This window comes from Erythrolamprus reginae, chromosome 1 (assembly GCF_031021105.1).
Source record: "Erythrolamprus reginae isolate rEryReg1 chromosome 1, rEryReg1.hap1, whole genome shotgun sequence".
NCBI lineage: Eukaryota > Metazoa > Chordata > Lepidosauria > Squamata > Dipsadidae > Erythrolamprus > Erythrolamprus reginae.
Window position 1 is genome coordinate 318,363,790 of NC_091950.1, and position 18,837 is coordinate 318,382,626.

General features: G+C 37.6%; 1 protein-coding gene across 1 annotated transcript in view; it reads left to right on the forward strand.

The window, feature by feature from the left end:
- UTRN (utrophin) overlaps nucleotides 1–18,837 on the forward strand; it is a 463,318-nt gene that overhangs the window by 203,670 nt on the left and 240,811 nt on the right.

Here is an 18,837-nt window from a genome sequence, read left to right on the forward strand (position 1 = left end):
CCAAGTTGCCCTGCTCTTTTTCTTCTCAGATCAGAAGGAAATAAGAGCCAGTTTTTGCCCAATGTGTTGCTATGAGTTACCTTCTTGTATCTATTTATGAGGAAAGAATGATTGCAGAATGTTTGATTGACAGTAGGAAGGAAAGCGTGCAGGAATGTCTTACTTTTTCTCAACAGATTTGGGTCTTGCACTTTTCTTTGTCTCTCACACACATTGTCATTCACTCCAGTTGAAAAAAAACAAACAACCTTTGCTCTACATCAGCTTTGTATGAAGATTAACCAATGATGCTTGCAAAAGAAAGAGAAGGAAAAAAATGACTTTTCTTGCTCTTTATAAATAAGTAAATACACACTAATGAAACTAAAAGAACAGCTTTAAATGCCTTCATCTGGTTCGTTTTCATTCATTCAGTTTCTTTTATATTTGTTTTCGAACAAATTATTTATTTTGAAGATGCATCATTATAGTGCAGTTACCCCTTTATCAATTAACCTCTGTAGATTACTCAGTTCCTTGCTTCATTTTACCCCCAATTGGGTGAAGTTTAAAGTTACGGTTGTTGAAATTCATTCAAATGCCGCAACAAATCTGAATTTAACATTCCTACATGGCCTTAGATGAATGAGTAATTTAGAATGTGCTCAATGTTGGTTCTGAAATGTTTTTTATGTTGAAAGTAATTACAAGACGGCTTTTCTGTTAAAGCAATTACAAGATGGCTTTTTATGTTAAAGCAGCCTTAAAATAATTCAAGGACAAATGTATTTTGAAGACCGTTTGGAAAATGAATGGGGTGTATCTCAACATATGGTAACTTTTAATCACAGTTCATTGTGATTCCGACACTATAAAGTATTGGCAATAGTGGGATAAATTATTGTAATTCTATAAAAAGCTGTCACTCTATCTGATGAGTTTCATGATTGCTTAGCGATGCATTTGGGAAGCTGAGGACAAAGATATAACCATATTCATCTTGCTATCAATGTACATTCTGTCTGGGGAAATCCATATTGGCTTTCAAGCTCTGTTAGCTGGGTAATATAATTTAAGCATGCACAGTCTTCCTGGAGGTGTTCTTACATTAAAGAAGACTTTTATATGGAGGCCCTGTATTACATCATATAAACATTTAATAGTTGTTTTCATCCTGAAGACTTTAATACATGTATGCTTTCTGTATGAATCACCAGATCCTAGAATCATCTGCTATAATGTACCATTGCAAATAAATTGGACAAAATGCATATTTGATAGTCATGCCTCTGAAGTGGCTAACACTGAAAAGAACAGGCTTTTCATGGCCAGCAAAATTACATTTGGTTTTAGCAAGTGAAAACTTGCGAGTAATACGGTAAATGTGCTGAATTCATTATGAAAACATTCCTTCATAGGGTTTTGCCTAAAGATATAGAGCGAAGGCTTAGATACATGATTGCTAGTTTTCAGACAATGTCTATTGTTTGGAAAGGACATTTTTTAGAAACATTCTAGAGGCAATCCTTCCTGGTGGTTTCAAAAAGAAATAGTTTTCTTTTTGTTGCTCTTATGAACTTCTATCTTCTGTTACAATTAAAATTTCTCTTTTGTAAGGGCATGTTTGTAGGGCATTTTGTATGCACAGCCTTCTCAGTTGGTTTGGACTGTCCCTTTGAATACTATTTTTTTTCCACTTGGCTGATCATGGATGTCAGGGTCCACAATTCCATTAGCAAAAATTCTCAAGTACACTTCTCACATTGCCTGGATAAGAAGTGGAAGAAACCGGGAGCTCCTTCATGAGTTTTTAAATATATATTTTTAAAGGGCATATGAAAACACATGAATAGCTCAATGAACAATACCAGTTCCTTAAAAATAGGATTGATTGAGCCAATGCAATCAATATGTAATCAAAGTAAAGCTTGATAGCTTGGCACGCTGTCATTCCTGGAAAATCTCGTTTCTGTCATTTTATTCATTGTATTCCTTCTTCAGTCATGCACATTTTGAACTAATATATATTATATAGCTATTTACCAGGCATTCCTGACTAACTGCTGTTGAAGATGAATGAGTTTGTGTACCTCAAAGAACAGAGGGCATTCTCCATTCAAGATCACCCAACAGAGAGAGTCCATGAGTAAATACAATATGAGAGGGGTTTGAGCTTGTATAACCAAATTCTTCTCTTCTGACAAAAAACATTAGGAGCATGTGTTTATGTGTCAGTGAATGAGGGAGTGAGATTTACTCCTTGATGCATTATATCATTTGCATGCTTTTTGATTTCTTTGGCAGGAAAGGGGTTTTTTGTTGAACATTGAAGTCTGTTTTGTATTTTTCTTCCTAAGTGTTTCATAATTTAAAAAAAATCAGTAGCAATCCAATATAAATTAAATATCAAGCTTATATAGGAGAAAAATTGCTATTTTCCTGAATTGGGTTACTAATTCTGTATGTTTCACATTTTCTATTTAATTTTAGTCTAGAATGCTTTTGAAATATGAATGAATGAGATGTTTGAACTGGCATGCAGTTATTTTCTGTCAGTTATCACTCTATCTAGTCTTTCATTTCATATGAATTATTTTTAGCTGTTTGAGTAATGTCCAGTTGCAGTGTACAATGAACTGCATGTAATCAGATAATTTTGTCTGAAGAGGTTCCAGTGTGTTTATAATGAATTACACACGTAAAAGAACAAGCAACACTGCTCATTATGTCCTGTCGGTAAAAAAAGTACTTGATAGATGAGATATTTAACTTCAGAATTTGTTATGCATTTTTCAAGGAAGAAAATTAATAGTTATTTTTGTTCCACTACCTATGGGCTACTTTAGTTGGTTATACTTTTATTAAAGTGAAAACATAAATGGTAAAATCTCTCAGCTTCCTTATTATTTAGCTTTGTATTGTGAAAGAATATGAAGAATTCACAATAAGTCCCACAATAAGTCCCATAATACACATCTGTGTATTATGAATACCAATTCAAAGAAATGGAAAGGCCGAACACACATGCCTCTTTGTGATTATTAGAGTTATATTTTGCTTTTTGACAGGAAGGTCAAGTGGCGTACAGTCTGTTCCGTTCTGCACAGGATAGACTTTTCTTGGTTCTACTGCACCATAATATCCTTAGCAAAACAGAAATAAACATGATTATAACATTTGGGGGGAAGGCTTAAATCTTTTCACTGATGTTATTTTGCTTTGGCAAGGGGGATGTTTGCCCAGGTGTGCTTGGTGCACCAGTTGCGAGCCTATTTGGACCGGGAGTTTCTTCTCACAGTCACTCATGCCCATATCACCTTGAGGTTCAACTACTGCAATGCTCTCTACATGAAGCTACCTTTGAAGAGCATTTGGAGACTGCAAGTGGCACAGAATGTGGCCATTGAGCAGTCATGGCCATCCCAGATATGCCCATGTTTCTCAAACACTCCGCGAGCTGCATTGGTTGCCCATTGGTCTCCGAATGCAATTCAAAGTGTTGGTTATGATCTCTAAAGCCCTACATGGCATGGGACCAGATTATCTACGAGACAGTCTTCTGCCTTATGCATCCCAGCGACCAATTAGGTCCTATAGCGTCGGCCTTCTCCAGGTCCCGTCAGCCAGGCATTTGGGGGGCTAGGGGAAGAGTCTTCTCTGTGGCGGCCCCAGCCCTCTGGAATCAACTCCCCCTGGAGATTCATACTGCTCCCACCCTCCCAGTCTTTCACAAAGCTCTGAAAACAAACCTCTGTTGACAGGCTTTTGATATCCCTGACCCATAAATGAAGAATTATGAAAATGAATGTGAATGTCTGTTTCTTAAATGTGTAGGGTTTTTTAGAATTAATGTAAATTAGATCTTTATGTTTTTAGTAGTGAGTTTTTAGTACATTTAAATATTTAAATATTAGATTTCTTCATATATTGTATTCTTTGTTGTGAGCCACTCTGAGTCCCAGGAGAAGAGCGGCATAGAAATCTGATTAATAATAAACAAACAAACAAACAAATATTTATTTATTTATTTATGAGGGTTTTAGTGGGGATATATATATATATATATATATATATATATATATATATATACACACACACACACACACACACACACACACACACACACACACACACAAGGAAGGAATACCTCTCAGGCCAATAGTCAGTTCTATAGGCTCTCCTCTACAAAACCTTGCCAAATTTTTAGCCAAATACCTTCAACCATATACAGAAACTATTACCTCATATGTTCAAAATTCATTCCACTTTATACAAATAATTAAAAAACAAAACCTACAACCCGATGACCTACTTGTAAGTTTTGATGTCGTGTCCCTGTTCACACAAATACCTATGAAAGAAGCCTTGACAGCTATCCAGGACAAACACAAACCCCCCCAAATATATCCTAGACCTTACCAACCACTGCCTGACCAATACATACTTCATCTATAATGAACAAAGATGTAAACAGATAAAGGGAGCCCCCATGGGATCACCTCTATCACCTGTCATAGCCAACCTCTATATGGAATATTTCGAAAATAATGCATTAGAGCAAGCCAAATACAAACCCAAACTTTGGCTGAGATATGTTGATGATACCTTTGTAATTTGGCCACATGGTAAAGAAAAACTAGACAATTTCCTCACACATCTCAACAGCCTACACCCCAAAATACAGTTTACCATGGAAACAGAAATCAATGATCAACTTCCCTTTCTAGATGTACTGGTCTATAAAAAACCCAATGGCAGCCTAGGACATACTATCTACCAAAAGAAAACCCATACCAACCGTTATCTAAATGCACACTCACACCACCACCCCGCACAAATCACCTCAGTGGCCAAAACTCTCATCACCAGAACCAAACGCTTAGCTGACCATGAGCACTTAAAAACTGAATTGAACAAACTCAAAGATGTATTAATTTCTAATGGATTCAAAGAGAAAACAATAACAAACCTAATCAAAAAAGAGACACCCCCCAAAAAACAAGATCAAGAACAGGACAATGGCACCACCATCCTTCCTTACATCAAAGGCACCACGGATAAAATTAGTAAAATTCTGCACAAACATAACATCAAAACTTCATTTTGCACTAACCAAAAAATATCTAATATCCTAAGGAGCCCCAAAGATAAAATCCAATTGGAATACCAAGGAATCTATGAAATCCCTTGCAAAACATGTGCAGCCACATACATTGGACAAACTAACAGAAGAGTGAGCCAACGCATAGCAGAACATGTGAATGCAGTCAAAAAAGAAGAAAAGACCTCCTCCCTTGTCCAGCACATTAAAAAAACAGGGCACGAAATTGACTTTGAAAAAACTAAATTACTCCACAAAACAGAGAATTTATATAGAAGAATTTCTCTAGAAGCTATAGAAATTGAGAGGAGACCCCTTTGCATAAATAAAAGAGATGACACGTCCCGCCTACCAGAAATTTGGAAACCAGCCTTAAACAAAAAAAACACTTCATAATAATCAGCATGTCAATCCTTCTAATAATTATGATTTTAGAATTTTATATTTGGAAATCAGCCTTAAACAAAACACTTCATAAAAATCTCCATGTCATTCCTGCTAATAATTATGATTACACCAACCAATCAGATCACTGAAACATAATCACCCAATCTATTTGCTACATTCAAAACAAATCTCCACCCCCACACTATATACTAGGAAGAAATGACAGTTGCTAACATTCCATTTTACAACAACACAAAGATTGGAACTTCAGCCTGATGATGGTGAATGTGATTTCGCCGAAACGTCGCATAGACATGCAAAATATTACACAGGACAAAACCCGAACTCAGAACAATCTACATACATATATATATATATATATATATATATATATATATATATATATATATATATATATATATATATATACATACATACACATACATACACACACACACACACACACAGTAAAATACATGATGAAGGTTATAGAGGAGATACTCATAGTAAAATATATCTAAGAAAGGATAGAAATAATAATAGAACATATCAATGAAAGAATAGAAGAAGAGCTATAGGAATAGAAGAAAGGTATAGGAGATATAGGAGAGCAATAGGACAGGGGACGGAAAGCATTTCCTGGTTATTTCTATCCAGTTACTTAGAGAACTTGAAAGCAGAACATTGTAACTGCTTAGCTATAGATCGACCTAGGAGATGCGACTGATGTTTTCATCTGTGCATCCTAGATGAAATTTGAGAAAGGGAACTGTGTCCAGCAAAATCCAAGTTTCTATCCATCTATCAAAGATAAAAAATGCTGACTAAAAATTCGAAAGATAGCATTGAAATTATATTTTTGATTGCACGTACTAAAGAAATTTAACCTGGATCTTACTGAAGTGGTTTATTTAAGCCCAAAGTGATAGAGTGTCAAAATGGACTGTTTGGATAACATGTTAAAAGCCTCAGAACACAGAGGAAGAGGAGAGGAAAATAGTGCTGTTTACAGTTTGTATTCTTGAATTCAAGGAGGAGGGTATATAGCTGGCTGTAAGGGGAAATTTCTTTGGCTGATAGTGTTATTGAATTCAAGGAGGAGGGGATATAGGGGATATAGCTGGCTGTAAGGGGAAATTTCATTGACTGATTGCGTTATTGAATTCAGGGAGGAGGGGACTAGATTGGGAAGTATAAAAGGGTCAGAAAAGCCATTTTAAACTGCACTTTCAGAACACAGAGGAAGAGGAGAGGAAAATAGTGCTGTTTACAGTTTGTATTCTTGAATTCAAGGAGGAGGGTATATAGCTGGCTGTAAGGGGAAATTTCTTTGGCTGATAGTGTTATTGAATTCAAGGAGGAGGGGATATAGCTGGCTGTAAGGGGAAATTTCATTGACTGATTGCGTTATTGAATTCAGGGAGGAGGGGACTAGATTGGGAAGTATAAAAGGGTCAGAAAAGCCATTTTAAACTGCACTTTCAGAACACAGAGGAAGAGGAGAGGAAAATAGTGCTGTTTACAGTTTGTATTCTTGAATTCAAGGAGGAGGGTATATAGCTGGCTGTAAGGGGAAATTTCTTTGGCTGATAGTGTTATTGAATTCAAGGAGGAGGGGATATAGCTGGCTGTAAGGGGAAATTTCATTGACTGATTGCGTTATTGAATTCAGGGAGGAGGGGACTAGATTGGGAAGTATAAAAGGGTCAGAAAAGCCGTTTTAAACTGCACTTTCAGAACACAGAGGAAGAGGAGAGGAAAATAGTGGCCCGCGCGCCTGGCGGCGCACGAATTATATAACTATAAACCAAAATCAGCAATGTTTGGTAGCAATAGGGGTTCATTTTCTTGCTAAGTACCTGTATTTCAATACATTCTTAAGATGATTGGCTTGGTACAGTGTAACACTTGTTTGGCTGTTGTGTTCCGTAGTACCTTGTGGAACTTGGGGTACTGCCCTCTTTGCATTAGGACATCTAGGTTAGATGGCGAGATCTCTAGATTGCAGTCCTTAGTTTGTAGCTTGCAGGCAGAAGTGGAAAGATTGTCCCAGCCACGTGCTGTAATGCAGCCATGTGTGCAGCCTCCACTTCCACAGCGCCCCCCGAGGAGGAGGGCTGTTTGGACAACTGTTGGTTCAGGAAGATTACGTGCAGTTGAACAAAAACATAACAATTTTGGTCTCTCTGTATCCAACTCCTATAATGTTCTTGCGGATTTAAATAGTAAGGATGTTGTAGATATTAGCCCTCAGGCGGAGAATGAGGGGATGTTCAAAGGAGAAGTTGTTGTAAATGAGGAACATAGTGTCACCAAACCAAGTCCAGTTAGTAGAAATAAAGAGAGGACACATGTTCTTGTGGGTGACTCGATTGTCAGAGGTGTTGATTTGGGACAGAGGAAGGATGTGGTGAAGGTGATGAGGTGTCTTCCAGGAGCCACTGCCCACAGGGACAAGAGGCGGATTACAAACATTGTCAGGGCTGTGAGTAAAGGTAATAAAGTTGATGTGGTGGTGCATCTTGGCACAAACGATCTGTCCCAGAGAAATGTTAATCTAGTAAAAAGAGATTTTCAAAGTCTAAGTGTGGAGCTGGGTAAAATAACTGATTCAGTGACTTTCTCAGAGGTGTTACCGGTTTGTGGCCAGGAGGGTAAAACAAGTTGTATCAGAGAGTTTAATGTGTGGTTAAGGCAGTGGTGTAAAGCTGAAGGTTTTGGTTATGTAAGTCATGATGTCAGTAGATGGTCTAATAGGGAGTTGTTTAAGAGGGATGGTTTGCATCCATCATACAGAGGTACCCAGGTGCTCGGTGAGGAATTCAGAGCTTTTTTGGACAGGCATTTAAACTAGGTAAAGGGGACAGAGATGTACCAGATGTGGAGGATTTCTGTCCCCGACCAATGAGGATACATCAGTTTCTGGAAGCTTATGAAAAGGGAGCTGAAAATAAAATAGATGTAGTTGTTGATGATAAGGGGCAAACTAATAATGAAAATAATGTTCTTCGGGTAATGTGCACGAATGCTCGAAGCTTGAGCAACAAGCTCTGTGAGTTAATGGCCATAATATCTAGAGATAATTTGGATCTGGTTGCCATAACTGAGACATGGTTTAAGGATTCCAATGAATGGGAAATATCCATACCAGGATATACACTGTATAGGAAGGATAGAATAGAGAGAAGGGGAGGTGGAGTAGCCATTTATGTTAAAGAAAGTCTAAAAACAATACTAATTCAAAATACATGTAAAGATCTGGAGACCCTCTGGATTTGCATGCAAAATAAAGACGGTTCTGTCATTAGAATTGGGGTGATCTATAGGCCTCCAGGGCAATCTGAGGAACATGACAACAAGATGGTGGATGAGATTACCCTAATGGCAGTAAAGGGAGATATTGTGGTTATGGGTGATTTCAACATGCCTGATGTTGACTGGAATATCCCCAGTGCCCTTACATGCAAAAGTAAGAATATAGTAGAGGCCTTTACAGGAGCAGCTATGGCACAGCTAGTTAAGACACCAACTAGAGGGGAGAATATTCTAGATTTAGTTTTTACAAATGGGAATCGGGTTTCAGAGGTCAAGGTGGGAGAAAATTTAGGTTGCAGCGACCATCTATGTTTGTGGTTTGATGTAAAAACTGATTGTGAGCAATCCTATACTGCAACCAAAGTATTGGATTTCAGAAAAACAAATTTTAATGCAATGGGGGAATATTTAAATAATGAATTAAAGGGGAGGGATAAAATGGCAGGAGCGAGCACCCAGTGGACTGTATTAAAAAAGGCCATCTTAAAAGCCACAAGACTTTATGTAAAGCAAGTAACTAAAGGTAAAAGGAAGAAGAAACCGCTATGGTTTAGCAATGATGTAAGGGCTATAGTCAATGAAAAAAAGGCTGCCTATAGGAGGTATAAAGAGTCTGGAAGTATAGCTGATAGAGAGGTGTATAAAATGAGACAGAAGGAGGCGAAACAGATAATATATGCTGCTAAAGCCTCAAAAGAGGAAGAAATAGCAAAATCTGTAAAGAAGGGGGATAAAACCTTCTTCAGATATATTAGTGATAGGAAGAAGAAAAACTGCAGCATCACAAAGCTTAGTACCGGGAATAATACATGCATTAATGGGAATAAGGAGATCGCTGACCATTTCAATAGCTACTTCTGTTCAGTTTTCTCAAAGGACACCTTACAAAATAATACTATAGAGGGATATAGCATTGCTTCCAGCTGTACGGATTCAGCTCCAGTGATCTTAGAAGCCGATGTCTTAGAAGAACTTGAAAGATTAAAGATAAATAAGGCAATGGGTCCAGATGGCATCCATCCCAGAGTTCTTAAAGAACTCAGATCTGTCATTGCTACCCCCCTGACTGATTTGTTTAACCAATCCCTGTTAACAGGAGATGTTCCTGAGGATTGGAGAATGGCCAGTGTTGTGCCTATCCACAAGAAGGGCAGTAGAGAAGAAGCTGGAAACTACAGGCCAGTTAGCTTGACATCAGTTGTAGTTAAAATGATGGAGACTCTACTCAAAAAGAGGATAAATCAGCATCTAAAAAACAATAACTTATTGGACCCAAATCAGCATGGCTTTACTGAAGGCAAATCGTGTCAGACTAATCTCATTGAGTTCTTTGACTATGTCACAAAGGTGTTGGATCAAGGTGGTGCCGTGGATATTGCCTATCTGGACTTCAGCAAAGCCTTTGATACGGTTCCACATAAAGAGCTGATAGATAAATTAGTGAAGATTGGACTTAATCCCTGGATAGTTCAGTGGATTTCAAGCTGGCTGAAGCATAGACATCAGAGAGTTATTGTTAATGGCGAGTATTCTGAGCAGAGACAGGTTACAAGCGGTGTGCCACAAGGGTCTGTTCTGGGTCCTATTCTTTTTAATATGTTTGTGAGTGACATAGGGGAAGGTTTGGTAGGGAAGGTTTGCCTATTTGCCGATGACTCTAAAGTGTGCAATAGGGTTGATATTCCTGGAGGGGTCTGTAATATGGTAAATGATTTAGCGTTACTAGATAAATGGTCAAAGCAATGGAAACTGCAGTTTAATGTTTCCAAATGTAAAATAATGCACTTGGGGAAAAGGAATCCTAAATCTGAGTATTGCATTGGCAGTTCTGTGTTAGCAAAAACTTCAGAAGAGAAGGATTTAGGGGTAGTGATTTCTGACAGTCTCAAAATGGGTGAGCAGTGTGGTCGGGCAGTAGGAAAGGCAAGTAGGATGCTTGGCTGCATAGCTAGAGGTATAACAAGCAGGAAGAGGGAGATTGTGATCCCCTTATATAGAGCGCTGGTGAGACCACATTTGGAGTACTGTGTTCAGTTCTGGAGACCTCACCTACAAAAAGATATTGACAAAATTGAACGGGTCCAAAGACGGGCTACAAGAATGGTGGAAGGTCTGAAGTATAAAACGTATCAGGAAAGACTTAATGAACTCAATCTGTATAGTCTGGAGGACAGAAGGAAAAGGGGGGACATGATCGAAACATTTAAATATGTTAAAGGGTTAAATAGGGTTCAGGAGGGAAGTGTTTTTAACAGGAAAGTGAACACAAGAACAAGGGGACACAATCTGAAGTTAGTTGGGGGAAAGATCAAAGGCAACATGAGAAAGTATTATTTTACTGAAAGAGTAGTAGATCCTTGGAACAAACTTCCAGCAGACGTGGTTGGTAAATCCACAGTAACCGAATTTAAACATGCCTGGGATAAACATATATCCATTGTAAGATAAAATACAGGAAATAGTAAAAGGGCAGACTAGATGGACCATGGGGTCTTTTTCTGCCGTCAGTCTTCTATGTTTCTATGTTTCTATACATACCAGGGTGAATCCCTTGCTGGGCGTGCCCCCGGCCCGTTCTGGTAGCATCGGGAATGGTGGCCCGTCGCTGATACATACCTACATACATACGTACAAACATTCATACAGTGATAGGGTTGGGATGTAGCAACACTGAGGATAGCAGAACTCCTAAACTAAAATTAGTAAAGGGGTTACTGTATACTGTCAAAAACGCTCTTGCCAAATGTTAGAGAGAAAACATTCTATTTTAAGGAGTTTGGTAATGCAGCAAGGAACATTGATTCCTAGCATCAGAAAACACATAAACCACCTGGACAAAGTTTAGGCAAGCAGATTCCTGTGCTAAGAACGCTTAGGAAGCAAATCCTTTTTCTAAGTTAATTAGAGGCCTGGATAAAAGTGTCAGAGTGGCTAATCATTTTTGAAAAAAACAATTCCACTACAACTGTAATCCATATGTGTTGTCTGTAAAATAGTCAATGTTACTGACATCCCGTGTTTAATCTATAATCTTAAACAATATCCTGTGGGAAGATACGCAGAAATAAAATACTGTACTTGCATAGTACCCGTGTATGTATTTCCTTACAACATTCCCTTAGGAGGTAAGCATTGTTATGGATAGCTCAGAAAAGGATAAGAAATATGAAGTGAAGAAAATAAGTAAGAAGAAGAAATACAAAGACATCTTAGCACTATTGGCTATACCTGTCCATACCTTTCTGTTGTGGTTAGCTCTGGCCCAGCTCCTGCCCCAAGGACTGTGAATGTGGGGGAGACATCCACATGCTGCAGGCCTGTTTTGCCCCCCCCCCGGTGGAATCTGATGAAGAAGGCTCCTCTGACCAAGAAGACATGAGTGACAGGGAGGAGGAGAGTGTGGCAGACAGCTCAGAAGGGGATCAATTATCTAGCTCCTCCTTGGATTCAGAACAAGAGTTAATGATACAGCCAGGCATGCGGAGAGTGATGCATAGGCAACAACAACTGAGAGATTATTATCAAAGAAAATGAGGCCACCTGTGGTTGGGTGGGGCTGTGGTAATTAGTGAGGCTGCTATAAATAGCAGCCTGTGGGTTTGGCCATTGTGGAGGATTATCTGATCATTGTGTTTCGTGCCTGCTTTGCTGACTTTGACCTTTGTGTGCTGATTTTCCCCCGCTTTGAAACTAAACCAGAGCAAAGTGTGTTTCACTTTGTGAAAGAAGAAGGACTGTGAATTGCCTCACAGCTGCAAGCTAAGTATCACAGAACTGATAAGGGACTTGTACAAATTACCAGTTTGTTTGGAGACGAGTGCTCTTTGCTATACGAAAAGAGGCCTTAGTTTAAGTGACTTTTCATTATAAAGAACATTGTTTTGAATTTTCAAACGTGTGTGTGTCTGAAGTTTGTACCTGTGAATTTTTGGGAGAAGTCTACCAGAGAGCCCGACAGAACACCTTTCTATCCTTGCAAACTGTTCTGTCTGGGTTCCCCCAGACCTCAACACCAACTGGAAAAAACAGCCAGACACTCTGGTAAAAGCAAAAGTACTTTATAGCTGGAAAAAATAAACACAGAGGAAAACCTGTTCTTCCCAACAGACAGGCTATAATACTTTACAGCAGAGTCCTGATGTCCAGACAATACAGCAAGCTTCTTGCTGGCACACCCACCCCAAGGTTTCAGTAGTCAAAGGCACAAACCAGGATTCCAAGACGCCAAAGTTCACAGCCAGGTCCCAAGACTCTCAAAGATAAAACTCCACAAGCCAGGAAGGGTGGGTCTGCCTTTTAGCCTTTCCAAAGAGCACCACACCCAAACCCAGCTGTTGCCTCTTTAATGCTGAAAGTACTTAGCCAATTGATCCCTTCTCTGAGTAGCTCTTCTCTGTCGCAGATCAATTATGGCTTGTGCATTTTCCTCTAAGGAATCCAGGCTGCTTGCTGGGGAGAGCTCCCTCTGGGGGGACTCTGGCTGTCCTCCCTCTTCTTCAGCCTGGGATTCCTCCTCCTCGTCTGCCTGCACCTCCTGTTCCTCAGCCTCTCCCTCTGAGCTGGAAACCGACAGAAGATCAGCCGTTCCCTGAGGGGCCTCAGACGGAACCACAACACAAACCAGAAATGATAATTGTTTTTGTATTGGACAATTGGATCACACTGTTAAAATAATACACAATGCATTCTAACATTCTAAATTCAGTATACAGTATATAGGTAATGTGAGCAAGCTGATTTATGTCTTTTCATTATCAGGCATTTTCTGTGCTCCAAACAAAATCATGTTTACAAGACCTTGGCAAATGTTGGTAATTTTAATGCACTAAGTAGTTGGAAGCAAGGACAGCATCATAGAGACATATTTATGTATATATATGTCTACATGAAAATATTACTTCTTACACACATGCTTTTCAGTTTCATTTGAATAAGACTGGGAATTCTAGGGATAGAATAAAAAGCAATTCGTGGACCAGTCATTTCCATGAAATGGCTAACTAGCAGATAATAATTACTGACATGTTTTTATTTGTTTATAAGATAGTATACAAAAACCTACCAAATTCTAGTTAAGGCTTTTTCATAGGTCATCATCTTGTGGGTCACTATCAGGAGTAATTTTTTTCTTGCAATATCCTATTTTGGGGCATGGCTTTTTCGAATATGTTGATATTTTAAGTGATAAAGTTAACCTTTACAATTGATCTGCTTGCATTTATTTGGTGTTGCTTGGTGCCTATTTATTGATTTGTTGTTTTTTTCTTTGATGTCCGATGATTTTGTTGTTTTTTAATTGTGTTATTTCTAATATTATAAGATTTTTATTATTGGCTTGAATATTTTTGTAGAAAAATGAGTCATACATTCTTAAATATATAGTATAACAGTGCTTTATATTCTTAGAGAAGCTTACAAATTAGGGTTTTTTTTACTCTAACATACCCTGAGACTTATATGCATAGAGTCAAGAAATTAGGTTCTAAATATTCAATGTTGTATATCAAAGCTTTCATTGATTTTGCTAATGGCTGTAAATTGGTTAGATGTACAAGAATCTTTGAAGTTCTGGCTGATGGATGCATAAATCTCATCTTTCTGGGGAAATGGATCCAATTAAATCATTAGTGTCAAGCAACCACAATTGGCTATCTTTATAGTTTGTGACTTTTCTATTCTAATGTCTCAGCCAATCAATATATGGCGGTTCTAATCACGTGCAAAAAAACATGCACCTAAGTTTTGGCTGCCAGCCTTGGGTGAGCCATTTAACTTCCTTGAATTTTTGAGCAGTTGCTGAAGTGAAGTATCAATCTGCTCAGCATCCAGATGCATAAATGGTCTGCTTTTTAAACACAATTGGAATTATCACATGGAATTCAGAAAAACAAAAAACAATGTTAAATATAAAATAGGTCCCCCCCCCCCTAAATATCTAAGCCATTTGGTATTTGAAGCATTGAAAGGTGGTCATAATTTTGAGCTTCTCCCAATTATTTCCATTCATGATTTTCCAGAAGAAAGGAACATGCTGTACATTCAACAAAGCAGACAACACCATACAGACACAACCACAAACATATGAATGGTAGCAGATAGGAAGAACTATTATTGACCCTTGAAAAGTTCATGTAATCCCTGCTTGTGTCTTGTGGTTTCAGCTTTTTCTTTGTGCTAATACTGTATGTCCTAGAATATTGCCATGCAATTTTGCTGCTGTTCCAAATCGGGCTTTGTAAGTTGGATTTATTAGGAATTGTTTCAAATATAATGGAGGTTGTAGAATTGCTGACTAAAATTGGGTTCTGTACACATAATCAATTCTATTTATGCTTGAATTCCCACATAATTTATATTGTCTGGTATGGGTCTCCCTTTGTTGAATAGCATAGGGGCCAATTTTGCTCATCATAGTCCTCTGCGAAACATATTTGCTTACTGGTTTTCAATGAGGAATAAGTAGGTGATATGTTCAGCAAGACATTGTGCTAGATGAGTTATTTGCTTCGGTGATCTAGTTCTGTCTAAAGCACAGAGATGAAATAAGATGAAAAACTTGCTGCCCGATTGTCAGAAAGCAAGACTCCTATTGAAGTTCTATATGTCTTGATGATCTATTCTATCTTTCTTAAGTCAAGGTAACATATTAGGGACAGGGTTCCTAGGTATTACTCTCTTGGGTACTGGCCTGATTACACTTAGACTGATGGTGTTTAAGCTATCTTACAGCATCCTCTGCCTTTTTAAAAACATGATGTAACATGTGATAGCCCTTGCCACAATGGGAGTATGTTCTTGCTGCTAAACCCACATTGTCTCTCGCATCAAGAGAGGTTTAGTGATACTACTTGTCAGAGTTTGTTACCAAGATCTAAAACACTGAAGATCCTGACCACGGAGGAGACAAGAAGGTAGAGTAATCAAATATATATGTATATATAAAACCAATTTTAAAAAAAATTAAAAGCAAATCTTTCTGCCTCTTGCCCAGAGGAGAAGCTTTAGTAGGAGATTTCACCAGAACTATTGTACGTTCATACTTCTGCATATGAGGCATTCTTCTTCTGGGAGCTCTCGAGGCAAATTACCTTAGGAGAGTTTTTGTAGGAAAGGGTTTTGCCCCTGTAGACCTTCCTTTTAAGTGGACAATAATCCAGCTTTTGGAAAGCAGCTGTGATGTGATTTATTGTCTTTTAATGTATGGCTGCTACTGGTATAATTAGGGCAGGTATCCCTCTGTCCGTATAAGATTTAGAACAGGCTGTGTGATTCACTTGTTCCGCAGCTCTGGCAGAGCTGCTTTCAGTGCGAGGGTGACAGCATCTTCCTCCGGAGTGAGGGAAGGAATGCCATTCCCTGCTTTTCTATGAAGCCTATCCAAGAGGAGAACTATTATGATGATGTCAGAGCAGGCTTCCCGGAGGAATTGTGCTTCATCTCTGCAGCTCTACCTCGTCAATTAATCAACGTTTGCTGGTATGTAGTTCTCCACTTTGAAGCAGGCATCTCTCTCTCTCTGATCAACAACTTCTCTCTCTTTCTGGAACTGCTTTAACAAATCCAGCCTTTGAGGATGCAGACAGTCTTTGCTTTTTGTGTGCATTTGGCTCTCTAGAAGAAGGAATACTTTTAGCATGAAGCTTATTGCCTCTGCCTTTGAGCCTGTCCCTTGGAAAAGCTGTTTTGGAAGCGAGCATGCTCAGAAAGCTGGCAAATCATTGTCCAGCGACTGAAAGAAAATGCTGGGTGCTCTTCATTTATAATGCAAATTCTGAGGTGCCTTCAGAAGTGTGGCAAACTTAAAATGATGGCGGTGGTGAGAACATCACTGCAGAAAGTTGTGGTATTACTACATCGCTTGCAGAGAATGGCAGTTTCATCACCACGTTATCAAAAGCTTTGCAAGGTGAGCCAAAACTAAAAAGTAGGACTGCTAATTCCATAACAATTACACACTGTTTGGGAATTCTGATAGAAATATATTTTTTCCAAATAGGTCTGATGCCAGTCATTAGAAATATGTTTATGTATATACCTACTCCAATTATAGAGCTGTATAGCTAGTTTCTTACTTTTTTTAAAGTTATAGGTAGGTGTTTTTAGACGTTCTCTGATGTGCAAAGTTAACTTAAATGCAGTTTAGTCTAACCATTCTTTTTCACAGTGAAGTAATATGTTGTGGAAATTAATGCCTTTAGAAGGAGTATCAGTCATTTGCAGATTTACAACTAAACCTTCATTTATCATAAGATTTTTCTGTTAGCAATTTTATCTTTTTTCTGTTTGAATTTTCCATTAAAAAGTTACAAATAAGGCATGACTTCTCATGCCAAAGAAACCAATGGTGACTCAGAGCTTTTGACAGTAACTTTTATTGCTCTTAAGATAATTTTTATTTTCCTTTTTGGAGTGTTAAAATTGCTGCTTCACAAACTCCAGTGTTGTGGGACTTTTATTTTGTACAAGTCGTTTTTGGAATGTGGAAAATTAACTTAGCGATCTTCATCTTTATTTTTAAGTTCACTAACTTCAAATTTGAAATTGTGCACTAAAAGTCATGTTTAAACTAGAATTGGAGTGGGAAAGAGCAGGTCAACAAGGTGCTTCTGGAAGTTATTGGAAAATTAAAGTAGTCTTTTTAAGAACTAACAAAATAACAGGATCATTATTGGAACAAACATGAATTAATTATAAATATCAGAGTAAAAAACCATTTGATTGTGTTGGGTAGAACTTGTGAAATCCTTATTTTCAGTTTTAATCTTTACTAGCGTCTTCAGTGTGAAACAATGATTTATTGTGAATAATGATTTCTAGCATTACATATGTATGAACAGAATGGAAATGTGTTAGAATCTTGGATGATAGCCCACTTTTATTTTCATTACTTCTGGGACATATGGTGGAAGCAGAAAAAGATTCAGAAGTTATGCAGTAAATCAGACCATTCTATTACAGATGCAACTTTTCAAGAATAGTTATTTGGCATTTTTGCATTTTTCAATTACAAAAACAATTGTAACGTGAAACTGCCAATTCTCTGGAACAAACATCAGATCTTATTTGCACCGAAATAGTGTGTAAACACATAGTATAGCTTTGTTAAATCCTACAAATTAAGGAAAAGTTGCTGTGAACATGTATAAATTGAATATCATTTTTTTCTTTATATAAAGCCATGAATCTTTCATCCTAAGGAGGAAAGTTAATTCAGAATATTTTATTTTTGGAATAGAATGCTATGGAATCCTACAGTGAAATATATAACTTGCTAATGGAATATTTAAAGCTTGTATATTGGAAATGGAATTCCACTTGTTTTTGTCACACAGAAATGTATACAGCAAGGAGCAGTTAATTGGCTATATAAATCTTGTTTGAAATTATTAGTTTCTAAGGGAGAAAGAGTAGTATTTTAAATTGCATAACATTGTTTTCATTTGGCCTTTAAAGTATTTTAAGTTGCTTGTAAATTTCACTCCAGTGCCACTGAGTAAATAGGTTGCATTCTTCCACCAGGTGTCAGTGTAAGGCAATAATAGATAATTATATTCATCATATAATGGTCTAACAAAATTGCAAATGTAAAACTATCATCAAACAAGTAATGAACTGAAACCTTCCTTGTGCTCATTATTACTAGATTGTAAAAAATCAAAACGAACCAAAATAAAAACCTGATATGCTGCCCATGAACATGTGCATAGAAATGCTCTTTATTTTGGTCCTTATTTGTACTTCAATGTGTTTGGAGTATTGTTTTGTATGTTCACACTATTTTCGGTGGTAAGTAGTAAGGCTTTTAATGGGTTGTTATGCAAAACAAAAGAGGGTTTCGGATTTAAATTTATTTTAAAATTGCACATTTAAACCGTAATGCACCCTTTAGAATTAAGACTGAAAGAAACTGCTTCTAAATGTGGCATGTTAAATTTAAAATTTTGGAAGTCTACTATAGTTCATAAGTAAGTTTTTAAAAAGTATAATAGTTCATAAGTAAGTTTTTTTTAAATTAAATGGTCTTTTGTGGTTGAATAAAATGGCTAAATATATTT